This window comes from Armigeres subalbatus, chromosome 2, assembly GCF_024139115.2.
Source record: "Armigeres subalbatus isolate Guangzhou_Male chromosome 2, GZ_Asu_2, whole genome shotgun sequence".
NCBI lineage: Eukaryota > Metazoa > Arthropoda > Insecta > Diptera > Culicidae > Armigeres > Armigeres subalbatus.
The window spans coordinates 332,806,889-332,823,275 of NC_085140.1; the positions used below are offsets into that span (position 1 = coordinate 332,806,889).

A 16,387-nucleotide genomic window follows, 5' to 3' on the forward strand; every position below is an offset into this window, starting at 1 on the left:
ACAAATCTGAAGGATATTCGACTGGAGTTGCTCTTCTTGATATAGAGAAAGCATTTGAAAGTGTTTGGCATGAAGGTTTGATTGTAAAATTGATGAATTTTAATTTTCCTCTGTACATTATTAAACTGATCCAAAATTATTTATCAGATCGCTCACTGCAGGTAAACTATCAGAATTCTAAATCTGATAGATTACCTGTAAGGGCTGGTGTTCCCCAAGGCAGCATACTGGGGCCCATTTTGTATAACATTTTACTTCTGACTTACCTGATTTACCACCAGGGTGTCAAAAATCTTTGTTTGCAGATGACACAGGTCTCTCAGCCAAAGGGCGTAGCCTTCGTGTCATTTGTAGTAGATTGCAAAAAGTTTGGATATTTTCTCCACTTACTTGCAAAATGGAAAATTTCCCTGAATGCTTCCAAAACTCAGCTTATAATTTTCCCACATAAGCCGAGAGCTTCTTATTTGAAACCTTCTAGCAGACATATTGTCACTATGAATGGGGTTCCAATTAATTGGTCTAGCGAAGCTAAATATTTAGGACTTCTGCTAGATCAAAAATTAACTTTAAAATCACATTGAAGGCCTTCAAGCCAAATATAACAAATATATTAAGTGTCTATATATCCACTTCTAAACAGACAATCAAAACTTTGTCTTAAGAACAAACTTTTGATTTTCAAAAAAAAAATAGACCGGCCATGTTGTATGCTGTTCCAATATGGACTAGTTGCTGCAATACCAGAAAGAAGGCACTTCAGAGGATTCAACAAAAAAATTTGAAAATGATTCTGAAGTTGCCTCAGTGGTATAGTACCAATGAGCTTCATAGAATTTCTAATACTGAGACATTGCAATAAATGTCCAACAAAATAATTTCCAATTTAAGACAAAAATCGATGCCATCTTCTATTGCAACGATTAGCTCTTTGCACCCTTAGTTATAATTAGGTTGACTTTAGTTTAAGTTGAAAACATTGTAATTCCTACATGGTTTATTTCAATCATGGGAAAAATTCAAACTGCCAGAGGCAATTGAAATGTATTAATAATAACTAAAAATATAACATAGCAAATAAGGATGATAGTGTTAAGAAAACACGGAACACCTAGTCTTAGAGATGAATGCATGTATTAGTTAATTAGCAAAAAAATTAGTAAAAAAAAAAAAAAAACTGTATACAGTAGACGTTCGATAACTGCAAGTCATTTAACTGCAATTCGATAGTTGCAACAATTTTGCAGTTATCGGACCGCTAAGCTTCAAACTGATGTCAAACTCAATGACAGCTGCATTGCGCTGCACATTTAGATGCACTTTTGTTGCATCTGATGTCTATTTACAACTGTTTGACGTCTAGAATTCGTTGCAGTTATCGAACGGCATTCGTTAACTGAAAATTAAACATTTTACAGTTATCGAATGGCTACTGTAGTTATATTAGTGGCCGAAGAGTTAGAAGCTTGGTTAGAAGGAATAATTTTTGGCTGGAGACGTGCCAGCCTAGGGCTGAAAGTCTCCTTAATAAAGATACAAAAAAATGTATTTGGCTGTCACGCCCTTTCCAAATGTTGGTCTAGAGTTGATACTTTTTAGATTGCTGAGAATTTGCTTACGTTTTCATTAAAAACTTAATTTCAAGTGTGCTTCGTTCTTGAGTTATCGGCGGAATGGTAACAAGCCTGGGAGCACGCGTGCACGTCATATGCTAAATTGCTTCCTAAACATATTTTTATACTTCCAAAATGTGTCGTTGGTTGATGATAGGCTGCTGAACCTATAATTGGCGCTGTAGGCATAAAACACGCTGATAAATTTTCACTCAATATGGACATGAAAAAAGTTTTTGTTAGGAAATTTTTTTTTTCTTCAAATATGTCACAGGAACATTGTTCCCAGAAAAGTTAGATAATTAAAATACCTGTCTGCAGAAAAAATTTCATCGATTTCTGAGATGAGGTTACTGATTTTTAACTATTTATTATCGATGATTGATAAAAAGTTTAGAAATAGGTAAACTAACCAATCACGTACATGCATCACTAGCAAAGACATCAAAAATCAATCGCTTGCGGGTTTGGATCTAATCCTCAGTTTGAACAAGATTTTACGCATAGCAGACGCATCAAAGCGATCTTAGCGAAGAGAACACAACATCACGGAGACGCTAATAACATTTTCGAAGAAAATCCATCGCATTGGTGGTGGTGCTCGATGTGTTGCTGCAGATCATTCAACCTCAACGAACCAAAATTTCATATGAAGAAAAGGTTGACCATAAAAATAGCACTGTGGCGATCCCGCACCTCCAGTTCCGATGCTGAAAATTGATTACAAATTGTGGTATCAGTTAGTTGGAAAGGAACATTGGGAAAAGAAAATTGGTTCTTCTCAGGACCAACATTTTATAAAAAGAAAGAGTTAATTGCGAAAATGGACTGTTTCGGTGACATCGGGTTTGGCGTAGTAGCTTGGTTGCTGTTAGTGATCCCATCCATTAAACATTTCTACATCATCTCCCTCCGACGCGCTATCAAATTCGCTATTTACGATTAAGTTTTAACTTTGAAGAAAGTTTATTTCGGATCAACTTTCTTTTGTATAAAATCCATGAAGACGCCACATTTGTGAAAACTATCTACCTACAGCCTACCCATTAGTGAACGTCGCTTGGACAGACAGATGTCAAGAGATAATGTTTGGTAATATGAAGAAACTTCGTCTTGAGTCAAATTTCTGTTGTCATTCCTCGCAACAATACTTACTTACTTTACTTATGGATCCTGTACACCTCCGGTGGTGCAACAATACGCATCATAGATAAACAACATCTCATAACAAAATTCAGAATCTTTCGAGAAAGTTCCATTGGATTCTTAGAATTCATAATTCTCCGAATGGTCCGTTGTCTGTGGAAACCCGATCGAAATGGCTCGCGCGCGCGGAAAAGCGGCTTTCTTATATCTAATAAAGTAATCCCATTAGCCCCGCCCCTTCATTAATCGTTATGAGTGCACATTATATTTACACCATATCAGCTCACAAAGGGGCGGGGCTTACGGTTTTGATTTATTGAATACAAGAAAGCTGCTGTTCGACGCGCGCGCGAGCCATTTAGATCGGAATTCCACAGAAGGCGGTTCGACATTCGATGCAGTTGCAGTTAGTTATTGGAATGGGAATTGGAAAAAGAAAATTGGTTCTTCTCAGGGCCAACATTTTACGAAAAGGAAGAGTTAATTGCGAAAATGGACTGTTTCGGTGGCATTGGGTTTGGCGTGGTAGCTTGGTTGCTGTTAGTGATCCCATTCATTAAAATTCACTACATCATTTCCCGACGCGCTATCAAATTCGCTATTTACGATTGATCTCATAACCAAATTCAGAATCTTGCGAGAAAATGTAATAGGGTTCTTAGAATTTGTCATTCTCCGAACGGTCCGTTGTCTGCGGAATCCCGATCGAAATGGCTCGCGCGCGCCGAAAATCAGCTTTCTTATATCTAATGAAGTAATTTAATTAGCCCCGCCCCTTCATTAATCGTTATGAGTGCACATTATATTTACACCATATCAGCTCACAAAGGGGCGGGGCTTATGGGTTTAGTTTATTAAATACAAGAAAGCTGCTGTTCGGCGCGCGCGAGCCATTTTGATCGAGATTCCACAGAAGGCGGTTCGACATTCGATGCAGCGAAGCGGACACAGCAGCACGAAGTGGATGGCAGTAGTGTGGCAATGCTTCAAATTTACACGATTGGATTGGATGCAGTTAGTTATTGGAATGGGAATTGGGAAAAGAAAATTGGTTCCTCTCAGGACCAACATTTTATGAAAAGAAAGAGTTGATTGCAAAAATGGACTGTTTGAGTGGCATCGGGTTTGGCGTGGTAGCTTGGTTGCTGTTAGTGATCGCATCCATTCAAATTTACTGCATCATCTCCCTCCGACGCGCTATCAAATTCGCTATTTACGATTGAGCTTTTCAGTTTGTCATTCAACCTCAACAAACCAGAATTTTATGTGAAGAAAGGGTTGATTGCAAAAATGACGTCTGTTTCGATCTCGTGCGATGCAGTGGCGATGCTGAAAATTTATTCCTAATGGTGGCGTCTTGGCGAAAACTTATCGAGTGGTCGTCGAACAATAACAGCACGAAGTGAAATTCTAACCCTAACGTTTCGACAAGCATTGGGTTGCAGTTAGTTATTGGAAAGATGCATTCTTCTGAACAGAAAGGGTTGATTGCAAAATGGACTGTTTAGGTGGAATCGGCGTTTGGCGTGATAGTTCGGTTGCTGTGAGCGATTCCATTCATTCGAACAAATTTGTTGCCTAGTCACTCACCGACGCGCGCTTATGATTCTGCTATCGAAGGGTAGCTTTCTGTCAACGCCAAACTATTAATTTTGGACTTTGATGAACATTTTTGCATCCCGGATTAAACTACCCTTGTGTAAAATAATGGTACTGTAAAGAACCGATATTTTTCCAATAATGGAGCTTTTCAATCCTCAACTACAACAAAACATAATCAAAACCTTGCGAGGACATTCCATTTGACTGCTACTGACGCCATCCATTTGAACAAACTCATTGCATCAGCTTCCTCCGACGCGCGCTTGTGGCTGTGCTACCAAAGGGCAACTTTCTGTCGTTGTCAAACGATGGTAACCCGGAAAAAATCGATATCATTTCTAATGACTAACGAAACAAAACCAAAGAATCTTGCCAGAAAATTTCACTTTTCCGTCGACGACGGCCAAATCGATGAAGACGCCACCTTAGTGAAAAATGTCGTTTCGCTGCCTTAGTTTTTCAAATGGCGCATTATTAAAAACAATAAATCTTTCCAAAATCGTCATTGTCGTTTAAACAGCCGAACAGTCTGTTTGTTTGGCTAAACAATTTTCCTAACAATCAAAACCTCTTCTTGGATAAATAGTTTAAGTCCTGGAAAGGACTGTTTGAAATTTATTCTTGATGTCCTGCTCACTTTGCCACCAGCGCTATAGAAAACGATGCATGTACGCTTAAATCGCGGGCGTAAGTCGAACGCTGCAAATTAATATATTTGTGTTCGGTTTGGCGCCACCTCCGATTCTGCTTATTTTTTTTCCTTTATTCCGGACATTTTTGAGCATAATGTCTTCTAGGATTTTGATGATATCCACTGAAAGATAGACGAATGGCTTCAGTGGCGATGCGGCCGATGAGTCGTTCCTTTTCCACGGCTGGTTCATCCAACTAGGAGCTACTTTCAGTTTCTTGATTCGGTTGATCTCCGAGCAGTTTGCACAATGCTAATAAATTGACACAAATTATGATGAAAAATACCCTCCATTTCGTATAGCTACGTAGTCCTACGTCACCTTTGCGTACAACCCGATTGGGCTGCACCTTTGAGTTTTTTAACTAGGGAAAGTTTACTCACGATCACTATTTGCATTGTATTTTATCGTCAGTCTTTTTGCCCTGTCTTCCTGAAGATTTTTTATAAATAGGCTCATCCAACAAATAATTTACAATTTACCTCTGGCCGCACCTCAACGGAATTTTTTTAATTTAAAGACAAGATAAAGGTTTAAAAGTAACAAAGATATATTCAACAACATGGTACCATCATTGTAAGAGAGATCCACTTGGAAACATCATAGTTGTCGTAATATGACCACTGTATTTTAATGGAGTAGAATGTGGTAGAATGCTTGCAGATAAATCATGATCATCATGCCAAAGGTTTTTCGGCTTTCAGTCACATGAAAATGTTTATATTTTTAAATCATTGCCAACGGAAGTTTGGATCTTCATCAGGGCTCGAAATTAATCAACCTGTCTATTGGAGTGTTGGTCACACGATGGACTGTCAAATGGGATGGTGTAAACTGCACTAGTGGGTGGTGAAGAATATGAGGTTCACTCAAGGTTGTTATCGATCATTTAGTAATTTGCGTTCGATCATTTAGGGTAAAGTGCCCTATAGTGGACCCCCAACCAATAGTGGACCCTCTAGCCATTTTTGCATTATTACAGCACAATGTAAACATTTTGCTATGAAATTCCATCGGGAGAACCTACCTTACAGTCCTATGATTTGATTACAGTCCTGATTCGCTGGTTGGGCCACGACCTCGGCCCAACTAACGAATTCGGTTTTTTAGTTGGGCCAACTGACAGCCATTTGAACACGTGTATTTCGACTTGAACATCACAAATGATGTCCAGTGACGCCCAATCCCATTTTCCATGTTTACAATGAATTTTGACGTACGGTTGCTTTTTAGTTGGGCCACCGCCGAGTATTTTCCAAATCAAATTCTTTAGGAATTTCCGATATTCTTAAATTTCTGCATGAATTTCTTTGGACATTCCTCCAAGAATTCTTTCGGAATGTTTTGGGATTTCTTCTGAAAATCCTCCGGAAATTGCATAGGAAATGAATCCAGAAATTTCTTTGGGTATTCCTCATAATATTCCTTCGATAATTCAAAGAAGGAATTATGAGAAAATTTCGAAAGATCCTTCTCTTAGGATTACTTAGGATACCTACGTATATTGTTTTATTTTTAATTTTAAGAACTCTGCCAGGACTTTCTCAAGAACTCCCTTTGGAAACGCGGGGAAGAAATTCTTGAAATTCCTTCGAAATTTCTCTCAGAAATTTCTTCAGAACTTCCTCCAGGAATTCTTTTAGGTATTCCTTCACAACTTCGGAGTTTTTTTTTTGAAATTCCTTCATAATTTACTTCGCGCATTCTGCCGGGAATCTCATCAGAAAATCCTTATCCTTCGTAAATTTCATTTAGTAATTATTTTGGGAATTTCTTCGAGAATTCTTTAGAAATTCCCTACGATTTTTTTCAGGAAATCATTTGAAATACCCGCTAGGGGCTGTCCACATACCACGTAGACAGGTTTTGGTCAGTTTTAGATACCCCCCTCCCCCAGCGTGGACAACTACTCATATAAATCTTCAAAAATTTGTATGAACCGTGGACATTGCTCATACACCCCCTCCCCCCTGAACTGTCCACGTGGTATATGGACATATTGCCTTCCGCTCGCTTTCAAATCGACTTCTATAAAAAAAACATTCTTCATTCTTTCCGTATCCTAACGAAACTATCAATTCTATACTTTCGCCTCTAATGAATCGCGTGCTTACAGCGGCACACTAGGAGTTAACTTTCTGAAATCAGTATGGCGAAAGGCATCTAAGGCTCGATTTCTCAAAACGTAGTAGCGTAGTAGCGGGACACCTTCCTACTACATGGAGTTGGAGTTGATGGGCTACAGCTCTTCGATGAACCTACGCCGAATGGAGTATCCTTCTCCACTGGACTCGATCCTCGGCTAATCGCTTCCAGTCGCCCTGAACATTGAGCGCCCTCAGGTCCTCTTCAACTGCAAAAAGCCATCGTGTACGCGGCCTTCCACGAAGCCTGCGGCCTCTTCCGGGTTCTCTACTAAATTTTATCTTCGCTTGACGTTCTTCCGGCATACGAACAACGTGACCAGCCCACCGTAGTCTGCCGTGTTGTATAACTTACGCTCAAACACTCCGAGAGCTCTCCGATCAGCCTCCTTTAACGTCCATGTCTCATGGCCGTATAAAGCCACCGGAAGAATCAGAGTAGTATACAGCGCGAGTTTTGTTTTCGTTTGTAGACTACGGGACTTAAGCTGGTTACGAAGTCCGTAATAAGCCCTATTTGCAGCTGCAATACGCCTTTTCACCTCGCGGGTAACATCATTATCGCACGTCACTAATGTTCCAAGATACACAAATTCTTCTACCACTTCAAATTTTTCACCATCCAGCACTATTTCGCTACCACCACCACTAATGAACCAACGTTGATTGCCAGCGACCATGTACTTCGTTTTGCTGGTATTGATCGTGAGTCCAATCCTCGCTGTCTCCCTCTTAAAAGGCGCAAAAGCCTCTTCCACGGCACGGCGATCAATTCCGATAATATCGATATCGTCCGCAAATCCCAGGAGCATATGCGATTTTGTGATAATGGTACCGCTTCTTTGCACACCAGCTCTCCTAATCGCTCCCTCGAGCGCTATATTGAACAGTAGGTTCGAGAGTGCATCACCCTGTTTTAATCCATCTAAGGTAACAAATGACGTCGATATTTCATCCGCAACCCTTACACTTGATTTCGATCCGTCCAACGTTATACGAATCAGCCGTATCAGTTTCGCCGGAAAACCATGTTCAAGCATAATTTGCCATAATTCATTCCGTTTCACTGAATCGTACGCCGCCTTGAAATCAATGAACAGATGATGTGTCTGCAAGTTGTACTCCCGGAATTTATCAAGGATTTGTCTCAGGGTAAACATTTGATCCGTCGTTGATCGGCCCTCACGAAAACCCGCTTGGTATTCGCCGACGAAGGACTCTTCAAGCGGTCTCAATCTGTTGAACAGAATACGGGATTTAATTAAGGAGGGTTATTCCTCGGTAATTGGCGCACTCCAGTCTGTGCCCTTTCTTAAAGAGAGGGCAAATGACGCCGTCCAACCAGCTAGCAGGCATTTCCTCGTCTTCCCATATTTTCGACATAATATGGTGCAGAACTTCATAAAGCTGCTCACTGCCATGTTTGAGAAGTTCAGCCGGGAGCTGGTCCTTCCCCGCAGCCTTATTGTTTTTCAGCTCTTTGACAGCTTTTTAACCTCATCTAGTGTAGGTGACTCCACAGCTTGTCCATCGTCGCTAATATTTATTCTGTTCACCGATGCACCGTCACTTCCTCCATTCAACAAAGTCTCGAAGTGTTGCTTCCATCTGGCAGCCACTTCAGTTTTATCTGTCAGCAAATTCCCTTGTAGGTCGTTGCACATGACGGGAGATGGTGCTGTCTTTCTCCGCACGCCATTGACAGACTCATAAAACCTCCGCATATCGTTCTGCTCCATTTTTTCCTGCGCCTCACTAATAACTTGTTCGTCGTACTCTTTTTGCTTCCTGCGGTGGGTTCGGTTTTCGGCTGCTCTTGCTTCCTTGTACCGATCTCTATTCGATCGGGTACCTGACATCAACATCCGGCTTCTGGCAACGTTCTTTTCGTCTGTCACTCTTTGACACTCCACATCGAACCAACCCGTCCAACCCTAACGTTGATTGCACTTATCCGTTCGTCGAGCTTCTGGCGGTACTCAGCCGATACTCCTTCCGCCGACAATCGCTGGATATTGTAACGCATCGTTCGCTGTGATCTTTCGTTCGATACAGTTGACAACCGTGATCGAATTTTACTGACAACGAGATAGTGATCAGAGTCAATGTTCGGACCTCTGAATGTCCGCACATCGATAACATCCGAGAAATGGCGCCCATCCACCAGAACATGGTCTATCTGGTTGCAAGTTTCACCATTTAGGTGTCTCCAGGTGTGCTTTCGGATGTTCTTTCGTGCAAAGTAGGTGCTACTGATGGCCATCCCTCTGGCAGCAGCAAAATTTACTAGCCGTAGGCCGTTGTCATTGGTAGCGGAGTGAAGGCTCTCCCTACCGATTATGGGACGGAAAAAGTCCTCTCTACCGACCTGAGCGTTAGCGTCCTTCCTACTACATAACCGGTACCAAATAGTTGTTCATGAAAAGATCCTAATTTTGAGAAAACCCGCGTTAGATGTCTTTCACCATACAAATTTCTGGCGGTTAACGCATGCTGGATATTGGCGCATATACGATAGCGATGTGAAAGCGGCGGGTAGAAAATCAGCCACTGCCAAATAATTCATTCTATCATGAAAACATGTACATGTACATGTTCCAAGCTGTTCCATGTTGCCGATTGTATCGAGTCGTATATCTCTTATGTCGTTCGTTTTTTTAAAGCGGCTTATTGAGCCTGCCCTGAATTCAAGTGAAAGTGTTGTTTTTGAGATTAGGTTCATATATTTGATTTTGATCTTGTAATTACAAAATTAACAACTAGGATGATCAAGTTGATTGAAAAATCTTTAAAAAAGGAAACAACAACAACAATACCATTCTCAGTGAGAAACTTATTCAATATGTACAACATATAGCACACAAATACGCTTATGGGAAGCTGATCCGCTTTGAATAGTGAAAATCATCCTCACCCCACGGTTTGCACTGGATAAGGGAAGATTAAGTGATTATTCAAACTCACTCGTAATCGTAGTAATGTGATCCAAAAAACGTGTATGCGTGCAAATGGCTGGGAACAATGAAATCATTACATAGAGGAAGCACGTGCCCCAACAGCCTGAGCACAATGATCAACACTGGGTTTGCAAAGGGCGTTTCTTTCAAAGTGCAACAAAAAAAAACACGCACGGGAAACGGCTATAATTCAATCAAGATTTATTTCAATTACGCAAGTCTTACGCTAAAAATCTTTGTAAAACGCCATGCAGGAAAGGGTGTAATAACTTATTGAACTGTACTTGTGATAAGAACTATAATATTACTGTCCGTTCTTCACCATTTGTAACGCTTCATTGAAGACTCAATTCCTAAGTAGCAACTATAGTTTTGTCTAACGGACGGATTTTCAAAATACTTTGTTTGTTGCTAACTTCGAACGCAATAAATGCTTATTTCTTCTCCTATGTAAAGAATAACGTAAGACTAATGACAACTAAACTACGCATAAATACAGGACAAGCTATACACTTCTCTCCAATGATATAGTTATTGTAAATGTTTAGCCGTAAAAGCTACAAGTCCACTATTGTTTCCAATGTTTTCCCGTTATCGAACAAGAAACTCACTATAGAGATGCGTTAGTAAAGCTCTGTTGATCATCTTCCTCCAATATACACGTGTCTAACATTTGATGCACTCATCAGTACTTAATCCTATAACTGTTCAGTTCGTGGAAGTATATAAGCTCAATTGGTTCACTGTTATTTTTTTTTTCGATATATGTGTAATGTAACTCTATTTGCAATAGTTGTAAGTTTCCAGACGTGAATCTGTGCCATGACTTTTTTCCTTGTTTAAACTAGCCACTACTCTTCAAATACGGTTATCAATTTATTAATTCACCATGACGGGAATCAGCGGGATAATCCGTGTAGCAGCTGATCGGCGTACGATCGATCGAGACTTTGCGCTAATAAAGTTAGGTTAGGTGTGTAGGCAGTAGATTGCGCATTCCGTTTGTATGATAATTAGCATATCCGCTGCCTGTCGAGAGCGAAATAGATAACAAATGTCGGTACGAACGTCCGATGGAGTGCCGGTGACGACGGAACGATCTCCTAGACAGCGGACTGTTGAAGTTGATGGTTAATTATCTTTCCGGCGATCGCGATCGTCCCTCGTTGTTGGTCGGTTGAATGATTCTCTATAGGCTGTGGGGGACGCGAGGAACCTGCAAGTAGATCGAGACAATAAAAGAATGGTAAGAAATTTACTCCATTGATGTCGGTTTTATGCGCTATATCTATCGGCAATATAGAGCCGTTTGCGATCGCTATCTAGATTATTTATAGTATTGAATGAAGTGAAGTGCGCTATAGTAAGGACTATATTTTCTTGGAATGCATCTACGAATGAAACGATCGATGCTTAAATGCATGGCTCCTTTGAATACTAATTTTCTTCAGTGTTCGCATTGTGGGTGGCGTTGATGGAGACATGTAGATAGTAAGTAGATTTATTTTTACCCAGGATTTGAGCGCTTATTTCAAGTAAATGATAACAATAAAAGGTTTATTACAAAGTTTCAAGGATTTATTTCTGCATACTTCAAGGCAAACAGATAACCAATTGGCTATAGGTCATTTACCTATTCAATTGATTTTGTATGATTGTAGGCTACTGGAGGTTCAGGTGCTAAAGAGGGAGGGAAAACAAGTTTCAAACTTCTGAACTTTCAAGTACCAGGTTTCAGTTTTCCAGTATTCCAGCCAGTTGACGGAAGCAGGTCACCATGACGAACCTAATCATGTCATAACTAGAACTACGAACACTATGGATTGTGCAACATGCCTACTAGAAACTAGACGGTGCGAACAGAATCTTGCTAAAAAAATAAATTACAGGAAATAGAGCAAATTAACCTTCCACGTAGTATGGCTTAATTGAAACAGCTATGTAGATGGGTGATTCACGGTGGCTATGGGATGAATACGATGGCCCTAAATAGTCTCTTTTCCAAACGAACAGACCAGCAGACGAGGAAAGCGTAGCCGCATAGCTTGAACCAATTTAAATGACAGATTTATAGCAGATCCGCCATGGGCGCTTCCCGCCACTGACTAACACCAGCTGCTGCATTGCTGTGCGAAGCAGGTTTCATTTTTATTAATTTCATAGGACGCACTTTTTCGCTCGTTGTGTTTACGTACAGAAATTAAAACCAACGCACCACACGCTGCTGGCTGGGATTAGCACCGAGGTTACAGAAGACCATTGCGTCTCGTTGTCTACACTGTTAGGATCATCGTCCAATAGGCCAGCCGTGGGCTTTTATTCACCGTTGATTTGCAGGGGAAGTAGGCATAAAATCTGTGCGTGACGGAGGGAAACCAGGAGGGGAGGAAAAACAAAAAGTTACCTTCATAAATTTCACTCACTTTTGCCTTGCGGCTGTCGGTTTCATTTGCCTATTTTTAACGAGACAAGTTTCCTTTCAAAGAGGTCTGCCCAGATGCAGAGACAATTCAAAGTTGCAGTCTGCAGCAGAGCAATAATGAACCGCAATGGCAGCCAGCAGCCATGAAGGTAAGATGACGCCAAGCTTTAGAAGAGCCGGCCACAAACCGGTGATCAAGTTGTTAAACAGTGCTTTTTATAGAAATCAGAAAATAAATAAAACGATTTCTTTATTGCTGAACTTATTTCGTCCTCTTGCCCAATTGCCACCTTCGTGGCCTATGTTGATTCGGTACGCCTTGCTTAAACTGTAGGTAAATGAGTTTCTATTTTTAGCCGTTACACACTTTTGCTGGCAAGTGACGCCATTGAATGGTATTATTGGGCTAATTAAATCGGGGGGTTTGTAGACACCGAAAATAGAGTCAAAATACCCCCCTCAAGTTCAGTGCTGAAGTATCGATTTCAGTTTATTATTATTATCAAACTTGTCAGCTGCTGGGCTTTTTAAAAATTAAATGCTTATAAAAGAGCCAAACGCAGTCGACATAACATTTTTTCTTCAAAAGAGTTTTGAACATAATTCCATTTAACCCAACGAACTTTCAGTACAACATTTTAAAGACAAGTGGGATTATAAGGTGTATAAACTCTCGTTCAACAGGGTGAATTGCCGCATTTAACAATCCGGAATTGTGCTACGCTTTTAATTCATATTATCCAAGCCTTCTAAATATAGGACAGATGCTTCAAAGTCCCAGCGTACTGTATATAGGACAATACTTGTAAGGCTGATTTCTCGGATTTGACACAAATTTTCGGAAATTAGTCACAGCTGGTGCACATACATAAACAAAAACGAGTTTTTTTACGTGTTTCATTGAATTATTTGTATGTTAAAATGTAAAATGTCATAGGGGCCACCTCAGCCTCATAAGCTGTTTAGGTGATCCAAGAACTTCTTGAAGAATAGACCAGCGTAACGACGAACTTTTCAAGTGTGGTTTCTAGCGTAGTTGCCCCATCCTGGTCCATAGAAGCACCCTGGGTGGGTTTTAATCATTTACAAGTTCATATGTCATCCAAGAACTCCTTGGAGTATAGACTTGCGAATCAACCAAGCGTAGCGATGGACTTTTTATATGTGACTTCTAGCGGAGTAGCCCAAATCTGGTCCATAGAAGCACGCTGGGTGGTTTATAAGCATTTACAAGTTTTTAGGTCACCCAAGAACTCCTTGAAGAATAGACCTTTGGATCAACCCGGGTAACGATGGACTTCTCGTTTATGACTTCTAGCGAAATAGCCCCATTCTGGTCCTTAGAAGGACGCTGGCTGGCTGATAATTATTGTCATGGTTTGTAAGTCATTCAAAAACTCCTTGGAGTATAGACCTACGAACCAACGTAACGATGGATTCTTTATGAGTGACTTCTAGCGAAGTAGCCCCATTCTGGTCCGTAGAATCCAAGAAATCCTTCGAGTATATACCTACGGATCAACCAGCGTAACTATGGACTTTTTATGTGTAACTTCTAGCGGGGTAGCCCCATTGTAATCCGAAAAAAACACGCTGGGTGGTTTATAATCATTTCCAAGTTTGTAGGTCATCCAAAAACTCCTTGAAGAATAGACCTATGGATCAAATAGCGTAACAATGGACTTTTTATGTTTAACTTCGAGCGAAATAGCCCCAGTCTGGTTCGTAGAAACACGCTGAGTGGTTTATTATCATTTACCAATTTCTAGATCATCCAAGAACTCCTTGGAGTATAGACCTACGGATCAACCAGTGTAACATTTTTTTATTTGTGACTTCTAGAGAATTAGCCCCATTCTGGTCCATAGAAGCACGCTGGATGGTTTATAATCATCTGCAAGGTATGTAATTCATCCAAGAACTCCTTGAAGTATAGACCTACCCTAGCAGCACGCATGTTCCACAAAGATTGTTGCAACTTATATGTGACCAGATTCAGTCACATTCAAGTTACTGCAACCATTTTCGGTCGATGTGTGCTGCTTGGGTACGGATCAACCATCGTAACGTGACTTCTAGCGAAATAGCACGATTTTGGTCCATAGAAGCACGCCGGGTGGTTTATAATCATTTTCAAGGTTTGAAGGTCATTCAAGAACTCCTTGGGGTATAGATCTGGGTGGTTTATTAACATTTTCAAGGTTTGTATGTCATCCAAGAACTCCTCGGAGTATAGATACAGATCAACCAGCGCTACGATGATTTTTTTATGTGCGACTTCTTGTGGAGTGGCCTCATTCTGGCCCATAGAAGCAGCCTGAGTGGTTTATAAACATTGTCAATTTTTGTAGGTCATCCAAGATCTCCGTGAAAAATAGACCTACGGATCAATCAGCGTAACGATGGACTTCTCACTTGTGACTTCTAGTAAAACAGCCCGATTCTGGTCCATAAAAGCACGCTGGGTGGTTTATAATCATTCTCAAGGTTTGAAGGTCATTCAAGAACTCCTTTGGGTTTAGACTTATGGATCAACCTGCGTAACGATGGACTTTATATGTGACTTCTATCGGAGTGATCCTATTCTAGTCCTTAGAAACACGCTGGGTGGTTTATTATCATTTACAAGGTTTGTAGGTCATCCTAGAGTTTCTTGGAGAATAGTCCTACAGCTCAACCAGCGTAATGATGAACTTTTCATGTGTGACTTCTAGCGCAATAGCCTCATTCTGGTCTATAAAAACACGTTGGGTGGTTTATCAGGTTGTAGGACAAAAGGTCGAAGGTCAAAAGGTCAAAGGTCAAAAGGTCGAAGGACAAATGGTCGAAGGTCAAAAGGTCGAAAGGACAAAAGGTCGAAGGGACAAAAGGTCGAAACAAAAAACCTGAGTCAAAAGGTCGAAGGGTCAAAAGGTCGAAGGGTCAAAAGGTCGAAGGGACAAAAGGTCGAAACAAACAATCTAAGTCAAAAGGTCCAAGGGTCAAAAGGTCGAAAATACAAAAGGTCGAAGGGTCTAAAAGTCGAAGGCACAAAAGGTCGAAACAAAACATCTGAGCCAAAAGGTCGAAGGTCAAAAGGCCGAAAGGACAAAAGATAGGAGGGTTAAAAGGTCGAAACAAAAAATCTGAGCCAAAAGGTCGAAGGACAAAAGGTCGAAAGATCAAACGGTCGAAGGGTCAAACGGTCGAAACAAAAAATCTGAGTCAAAAGGTCGAAGGACAAAAGGTCGAAAGTAAAAACGTCGAAGAACAAAAGGTCGAAAGTAAAAAGGTCAAAGGACAAAAGGTTACCAGTAAAAAGCTCGAAAGAACAAAAGATAGAAATTGCGGTTGTTGGACAAAAGGTCAAAGGACAAAAAGTCGAAGATCAAAAACTCGAAGGTCAAAAGGTCGAAGGTCAAAACAATTAGGCAAAACGTCGAGTGTTAATCAACCATTCTTTTGCACATTTATGTTTAACTTCGATTTTAAGGACGGCTACGCAGTTTTGAATTGTTGAATTATTATTTATTTATTCAGACTAAGGCCGAAGTGACCTGTGCGGTATATAAGAGTCTTCTCCATTCGGCTCGGTCCATGGCTACACGTCGCCAACCACGCAGTCTACGGAGGGTCCGCAAGTCATCTTGCCAAGGTGTTCAACCGATACGAATTTGACTCTCTACACATCGTTCATCGCCCAATCTTTGCAGAAGAGATATCAAGTGGACTCAATCTACACTGATTTTTCGGCTGCCTTCGATAAAATCAATCATAGGATAACGGTTGCCAAGTTTGATCGCCTAGGTTTTTCCGGATCCTTTCTGTTCTG

The 16,387-nt window shown here is 40.7% G+C and overlaps 1 protein-coding gene across 1 annotated transcript in view; it reads right to left on the reverse strand.

Annotated features, from left to right (window-relative positions):
- Positions 1 to 10,338: 10,338 nt before the first annotated feature.
- LOC134212775 (clavesin-2-like) overlaps positions 10,339 to 16,387 on the reverse strand; it is a 72,516-nt gene continuing 66,467 nt past the window's right edge. Inside the window, exon 4 of the mRNA XM_062690930.1 lies at positions 10,339 to 11,370. The gene's annotated coding sequence lies outside the window, so the exon portion shown is untranslated. The remainder of the gene's footprint in view (positions 11,371 to 16,387) is intronic.